The sequence below is a fragment of the Perca fluviatilis genome, chromosome 7 (genome assembly GCF_010015445.1).
Source record: "Perca fluviatilis chromosome 7, GENO_Pfluv_1.0, whole genome shotgun sequence".
Taxonomy (NCBI): Eukaryota; Metazoa; Chordata; class Actinopteri; order Perciformes; family Percidae; genus Perca; species Perca fluviatilis.
In genome coordinates, this window is record NC_053118.1 from 41598341 (window position 1) to 41606624 (window position 8284).

An 8284-nucleotide genomic window follows, 5' to 3' on the forward strand; every position below is an offset into this window, starting at 1 on the left:
TTCATATGCATATGGACCCGCAGCTCCCTTCGCGATTCTTTCTCCCTAACCACCAACAAAGTCTTTCCGGGCTTGACCCCGGACCTTCTTTTTTTTTCTTTTATTCATCTTCAGGTTCCTCCTCTCGCCATTGCGTGGGGTCAGCCAATTGGTTGGATATCCCTCAGACTTTCTGTCTCCGAAGATAGAGAAGTTGCGCGCTAGAGATTGTCTGTTCCTTTAAGAGATTTCATTAGGTGCATTCTGTTCCAATTGTTTATTAAACAAAACAGGAGCACTTTTGCTCCACTAAATTTGAACCCGTCTTATCTTACACATGCCAGACAGGAGGAGACAGCGAGGCCATCCCAGGCTACAGCACATTCTTATTTTAAACCCAATATATTTCTACAGTAGTAACGTGTCAATATACAGTTAGTGCAGATTGTGGTCTAGATAGTGGTGTTGAATATATATATATATATATATGAATAGGCAGTTAATGTAAGTGCTGAAATATATTGGAGTCGATATACAGTTAGTGCAAATGATCTGTAAACATAAAATATTCGGTATAGAAAAACAGCATTAAAGCACACAGTGTGAAACCAAAGAATAAATAATAAAGAAATGAGGATACAAAATAAAAATAAAAATGAGAGAGCATACAAGAGAGTCTCGTTCCCCAATGCTCCTTCTACTCATCTAACTTGCTCAAGAGATTTAATAATACACTGCATATATGTATTTTATAACTTTCATTGTGACAGGTAAGAAACCAAGGGCTGCCAAGTTTTAATGTAATGTGGTGAGTTGTCTTTCATTACATATCTTATCCTTTCCAGATGTAATGTACTGGTCAGGTCTTGGAGCGACATCCTGTACGAAGGAACCATTGTCCCTTTCCATGACATAAAAAATCAATAATGCCAAAGACTGAAACATTGCACAACTTTGTTGCAATAACAAGCCCTTATGCTGCTACCTGACCACCAAAAACCTTGTCACTATTACTAAATCTACTGAAGAGCTGGTAAACATATTGTCATTATACTTTGAGCACAATGACAATAAAGATCTATCTATTCATGATATCACACTGGGGTGTTCAAACCCAGGGCCGTTTCAAATACCTTCTGTGCATCCTCAGCAAACATGTTGAGGAACATGTTGAGAGATTGGTATGTGGAGACAGCAGAGATGGTCATTGCTACTGGGATTCCAAATAATGGAATAAATTTAGACCCTTCCTCTGCTGCTGTTAATGAAAGGAAAGTCATAGAAGAGCTCAGTATCTTAATGATAAGCTTTGGTTATTTCTTTTCCAGTCAGTGGTGATGTCATTGCTGCTCTAAGCTCATCCAAAGGCACACCTGCAGTCTGAGCAAGACGCTGCAGTGACCCGCTATCAAGACCAAAGGTGACTTGGTACCATCTAATGATGGCAGCAATCATGGTCATATCAGCAGCAAAAGAGAGCCCAGGAACTGGTGCAGCTGCTCCCAATGCAGACACACCAGCAAGGTACTTTATTCTAGCCTGTAAAGCTTCTTTCTTTTTTATGATGATTTCAAGACTGACAGGGGGCAAGGCCAACAGCAGAGCATCCCTCTTGGGTGCAGGAAGTTCTTCCTCTAAAGTTTTCTCTAACAGACGGAAATCATACAGGTGGAGTTTACGGCTGGCCACTAGGAAGACTTGTGGAGACTCAACACGTCCTTTAAGACCTTCGTCACAAAGAGAACAGGAAGTTAACTTCACATGATGGAATTAAAACAAACTGAGAAAATAATCTCTTAAGCCTACACATCCCAGAAACCTTCTGCAGGCCAGACACAAAGACAGGTAGGTCATTTACAGTAGAAATATTTGTTCAGATCTGAGAAGCTGCAGACTGATCTCACTAAGTGGCGTATGTATGACACGCCAATTCGTATGCCATTTTGGCATGTTATCAACGTCGTTTGGCCTCCATTGACTGTACATTACATGTGAATTATCGCCATAGCGAGTAGTATGAAAGAATGGAGGTTGGTTGGGGGGGCGGATGGGTAAAACACAGGACTTTCACCCAGGAGAGCCGCGTGTGGTGTTTATCAACCGTTTTTTTTTTATAAAGCCTTCCCCCAATCAGCGGTCCGCGCTAGCTTCTTTCAAGCTAGAACATTAGCTTTGATTAGCATGAAAACATGTCTCAGAGAACGACAGAGTGGTTAGACATCTGTTATTAACCCCTAGGTTCGTTTGTTGCCAGAATTGTCCTTTAAGTTTTAGGCATTTGTAAATATCCACCTAACCTCAGACTTACCTTGAATGCAGTCCTCCCTTATTTCCTTAAGGGTCTTTTCTTCGTTGAACTCTAACCCCTGAGTTTCTTTTGCATCATATATGTTGTGGTCAATCTTTGAGCGAACAAAGTAGAACTTCTTCCCCATCTTCTGAATCTCCTCAGAGAGCTTCACATCATTTTCTGTGAAGCGATCAGCTGAGATGATGATGAAGAAGTCAAACCTTTTGAATTCAACCTTCTTCAGGTACTCCTCAGCTGGAAAGTTGGTGGTGCCAATACCAGGAAGATCCCAAAGTGTAACATTGGGATAATTTGGATGAGGGTATGGTGTAACATCTTTGGTGGTTTCTGTAACACCAGTAGGGGCGGCTCTTTCCTTATCACTGTTGGGTATGCCTCTAAAGGCATTAACAAAGGTGGATTTACCAGAACCACATTCTCCTGTAATTGCAATATTTAGCTGAATATTATCTTGCTCGTCCAAATAAGTCTGGATCTTTGCAGCGGCTGCAGCAGTTCCATTGGTTTCCAGTTGTTCTTTAATTGCTGCTATTATTTCATCATCATGTGGATTATCCATAGCACTTCCTGAAGAATAGGGGTATCACACTTCTCAGCCTCCCTGGTAAAGTCTACTCCAAGGTGCTGGAAAGGAGGGTTCGGCCGATAGTCGAACCTCAGGTTGAGGAGGAACAATGCGGATTCCGTCCTGGTCGTGGAACAACGGACCAGCTCTTCACTCTCGCAAGGATCCTGGAGGGGGCCTGGGAGTATGCCCAACCGGTCTACATGTGTTTTGTGGGTTTGGAGAAGGCGTGGACCGGTCCCCCGGGAGATACTGTGGGAGGTGCTGCGGGAGTATGGGGTGAGGGGTCTCTACTCAGGGCCATCCAATCTCTGTACGACCAAAGTGAGAGCTGTGTCCGGGTTCTCGGCAGTAAGTCGGACTCGTTTCAGGTGAGGGTTGGCCTCCCGCCAGGGGCTGCGTTGTCACCAATCCTGTTTGTAGTATTTATGGACAGGATATCGAGGCGTAGTCGGGGTGGGGAGGGGTTTGCGGTCGGTTGGGCTGGGGATTTTCATCGCTGCTCTTTGCAGATGATGTGGTCCTGATGGCATCATCGGCCTGCGACCTTCAGCACTCACTGGATCGGTTGCAGCCGCAAGTGTGAAGCGGGTTGGGGAGGGATCAGCACCTCTAAATCGGAGGCCATGGTTCTCAGCAGGAAACCGATGGAATGCCTTCTCCAGGTAGGGAATGAGTCCTTACCCCAAGTGAAGGAGTTCAAGTACCTTGGGGTTTTGTTTCGCGAGTGAGGGGACAATGGAGCGGGAGATTGGTCGGAGAATCGGCGCGTGGCGCGGTATTACATTCCATCTATCGCACCGTTGTGACGAAAAGAGAGCTGAGCCAGAAGGCAAAGCTCTCGATCTACCGGTCAGTTTTCGTTCCTACCCTCACCTATGGTCATGAAGGCTGGGTCATGACCGAAAGAACGGGATCCAGGGTACAAGCGGCCGAAATGGGGTTTCCTAAGGAGGGTGGCTGGCGTCTCCCTTAGAGATAGGGTGAGAAGCTCAATCATCCGTGAGGAGCTCGAGTAGAAGCCACTGCCCCTTTGCGTCGAAAGGAGCCAGTTGAGGTGGTTCGGGCATCTGGTGAGGATGCCCCTGGGCGCCTCCCCTAGGGAGGTGTTCCAGGCACGTCCAGCTGGGAGGAGGCCTCGGGAAGACCCAGGACTAGGTGGAGGGATTATATCTCCAACCTGGCCTGGGAACGCCTCGGGATCCCCCAGTCGGAGCTGGTTAATGTTGCTCGGGAAAGGGAAGTTTGGGGTCCCCTGCTGGAGCTGCTCCCCCCGCGACCCGACACCGGATAAGCGGACGAAGATGGATGGATGGATGGATGGACTTCCTGAAGAATAAGTAAAAACAGAAAATCATTGAGCTATTTTGAGTCAGGAGGTTGCAGCATATAAACGTTTACCCTCATCTAATCATTCTGTAAAATACAATAAGTCAAAGTTAGGAGATTGCCCTTAAATAATTTTTTTTTCCAAGAATGTGTGTAGTCTATATTGTAAGATAAATTGTTGCCTGCAGTCAGGGAGCTTTTATGGGCAGCAAAACCATCAAAACATGCAAAAATGTATTCAGTAATGTCTGGATAGGTATGGTTAGGAAAGATCCCGATACTTCTCAGCATCAGAGCCAGGGCCTTGTGCTTGCTCAATGTCTACACCTACAAACAAATAATGAGCCTTGTGACTTCCTCCCGCTAAAGCCTCTGACACACCAACACGACGGCCGACCGTTGGCAGAAAAGGCAGTCGGACTGATCAGTCAGCTCCCCGAGGTCCAAAAAGTGCCTTAGAACACACCAAAGCAATGCCGAATTGAGCATACATTCTGCGCGTGCACGAGACGTAATACGTCTCCATAACAGCAGGCGGCGCTGATCTGTTTTGTCGCCCAAAAAATAAAAACCGGAAATGACAGACGTGTCACGTGGGTCTGGCTTCTCCCCGGCCATAATGGCGGCTCATTCAGAATATGATCTCATATTGTACTAAAATAGTAGCCTGACAAGCCAGACCCACATCCAGATGTTGGGTCTGAGAACTCAACATTGACGGAGCTCAATCCGAGGGCCGGGATAAAGGGTTGTCTTTCAAATTCCCTCTGCACCAATAGGATAGCGCTCCAACCAGGCAGAGCAACGAAGAAGGTAGCAGAGCTAGTCGATAGATTAAACTTTAAACTTTTGCCATATCCAGTCGGCAGAATTCCGAACACATCTTCCTTTTTTAAGAATGATTTCGGTGCCGTTCTTTGTTATTTTTTCAAAGAAAAGCTGAACTCCAAGTCTTCCAGAAGACCGCTGTTCCCAGCAGTAGCAGCCATAAGCCCCGCCGACCGACTCTATACACGATGTGATTGGCCTGACCAGAGTTTGGTTTTTCCAGCTCACAAGCCAACGGAGAGTGCCTAGACCCCTCTGGCTGCAAATTAAATTTGCTGCCACTAGGGTGCGTCTAGATTTCTAGGCTACTAAAATAGTTCACCGAAAAGTGTTTCTGAAAACATTTTAAGAGAGAAATAGGCCGTGCAGTTGCTGAATCTGTCTTCATTTCAGATCTACAAAGGTCAGTTTAAAAGATTTTACTCAGATCAGTCAGAGAGACTCTAGTCATGCTCATCCCGCTCGTAATTTCTGGATTAGCACTCCACCAATCAGATGGGTCATTGAGTCCAACTGCCCGCTCACCAATTCAACCAGTCAAATCAGCCCAAATGAAGGCCCCTCAGACGGATGACGGCACAGAACACACCGAACAGACTCGAGTCACCGACTTCGCCAGACTGTCAGACAGCCGATTATCGGGTTGGTGGGTCAGGGTCTTAAGTCAGAGGACTGTATTCAGAATATAGGCCACGTTTTTGTTTTTAGACCCAAGAGGCCTGTACCCGGCTTCACCTAACCTAACAATCCCGGTCCTGCATAGGCTGTGTCATGACGGTGGTTAACAACTAGTTCAATCAACCCATGCTTAGTTTACAGACAGGCAGACAGACAGAAAGACAACCCAGGGTTTCCCAATCCAGCGGTGCACACGTTCACATAAAAGAGGCGGGCTTTGCACAGCAGGACCAATGACAAACATCTACCAGAGCCGCATATTTTATATAAGAAGAGCAAACTATAATTCTACATAAATATGAAGAACACAGACACGGTTTTACAGGCAAAACGCAAAACAGTCGCTGCTTCATAAAACAGGAAGGAAAGCTGGCAAAACAATAGCCGATGGTGTAAATATGTAAATCACATCTCTTATCAATATCACTTCCTCATCAGTCAAGCACAAGATCTGACCATAATTACACTTCTGATTTCCATAATGGCGTTGCTTTTGCCTATTATTTCAGTTGCAACCCCGGCAGTAGGAAGCGATCGTAAGAGCAAATAAAAAATATAAAAACATAATTCAAACCGATGTGTGGCATTGGTAACACACGGCTCAACAAGCCGACAAGTAGTCTATACCAAATATATATAATATATAATATTCCCTGCACTGTAAATGTATATCTTTCAGGTGATGATAACAGGGTTGTCGGTCTCTATGAACACACCTCTCTCTCTGTGCACTGAGCTCCAGACATAATAGCATTTGATTTTCCGATGTATCTGGGAATTCCACAACAGGTACAAAGCAGCAATAGTGGTTATTTTGGACATGTTGATGAAAGAAATGTTGGTGCCTACAGCTCTACACCAACGGGTAGCACAAGTAGCGTGAGTAACGTGTTTAAACACAAATGATCCCAATGATCTCACAATGAACTCATGCAATCAAATACTTGCTCTGCCTCAGTGTGAACACACCATACATTTAGTTTAGAAAACATTCCCAGATGTTTAAACCCTGCAGGCAGCGTTACATAACAGCTGATAACAGTATAATTTGTCCAGGAGCTTATCCATAAATCAGTACCAGTTTAACCCATTTGTACTAATTCAGTCATTGTGTCTTGGTTCCCTGAAACAGCTAATGTAACCTTATTACATAAGACTACTAATACAAAGAACAGTGCAAAGTGTGTTAGACAAGACAAATCTGCATGATTTGTTTTGTCCATGATCTGTGATATGACAGGGAATTCACAATATTGACAATATTAAAGAGATAGAAAGAGATAGAATGATATATCTTACCGTCTGTGTTACTTGAGGAACGTTACGACTCAGCAGGAAAGTTTAACTTCTGTCTCTACTGTTGTTGTTTTGTAGTGTTTTAAAAGAGTTCAGCAACTTCAACGATGTGGCCAATGAAAACGTCCTGCTGTGGGTGACAGAGACCAATCAGTGTCTGCTGTGTCTCCTTGTAGGCGTTATCAGTGAAAGCACCTGGTTTACAAGAAACACTGTCTGTTTATCATAGAGCTGCACTCTTACGAGAGAGCATACCATAGAGCGTACCTTATGTCAAAGGGTGCACCCTTTGACAAGCAAAAACAGGCAAAAAACGTTTCTGCCGATCAAGAATGTGGAGACCACGGTGGGTTTTTGGTTAATTTAATAGTCTGATGGATAATTGCTGCTTGTAAAAACGATTGTTGCGGTGTATATATATATATATATATATATATATATTTATTTATTTATTTTTTTTTTTTTTTGATTTCGCACCGATGCAGTGCATGTTCTGAAATAAAAATAAACATTGCCCTGATGTACACACAGCGTTGTTAAGTTTTTTTTTTTTGTCAGAGAAGCTACTAGGCAGTGTAATGTTTTTTTTTGTTCCATTACCTCCAACCCCTTTTTTGAGTTGCCTAATCCACCGCCCCCCTCTGCGCTCCGGGACCTCCCACTTTACAAATTAAGCACTGCAGAGGGGAACGCATATTAATGTTAAAAACCTCATAAAGTGAAATTTTCAGGCCATGGGACCTGTAAAAGAATTTTTATCGGATAAAAATTGCGCATATTACGAACGAACAAATTTGTGTAGATAGTTACGAAAACACGAACTTTGCCATATCTCGGCCAAAATAAATGCTATCAAGGCAACATTTTAGATTCTTGTTTGCCATGACCCTCTGAGACTCTGAGACGATTTTGACGAAATTTTGAGGGTACCATCTAGGGCTACTCTTGAGGCCACGCCTACAGTGGGGTACTGATTGGAGTGGACGTGGCCTATGCGACCCAGGTTTAGATTCACAACTTACACTAATGTGAGCAACTTCAAATTTACGGTGTAGATGGACAATGGCTCATGGACCAAAAATTACACGTGGACCACTAGGTGGCGCTATAATGACGTCAAATGTGGTTTTGCCTTTAACTCCCACATTACACAATGCACATTAGAAAACCTTACATTCTCGTGTTCCTTCAATTGAGCTGAGTCTGATGATATAGGCCACGCCAATATCCGCTAACCAACTTTTTCGAACTCCTCCTACGCTGTAAAACCAATCTTCACGAAACCTGGTACGTACCAT

General features: G+C 44.1%; 1 protein-coding gene and 1 pseudogene across 1 annotated transcript in view; both read right to left on the reverse strand.

Moving 5' to 3' along the window:
* Nucleotides 1-7048, reverse strand: part of LOC120562392 (interferon-inducible GTPase 5-like) — a 161553-nt gene extending 154505 nt beyond the window's left edge. Inside the window, exon 1 of the mRNA XM_039806114.1 lies at nucleotides 6990-7048. The gene's annotated coding sequence lies outside the window, so the exon portion shown is untranslated. The remainder of the gene's footprint in view (nucleotides 1-6989) is intronic.
* Nucleotides 424-7050, reverse strand: LOC120562395 (annotated as a pseudogene).
* Nucleotides 7051-8284: the final 1234 nt, after the last annotated feature.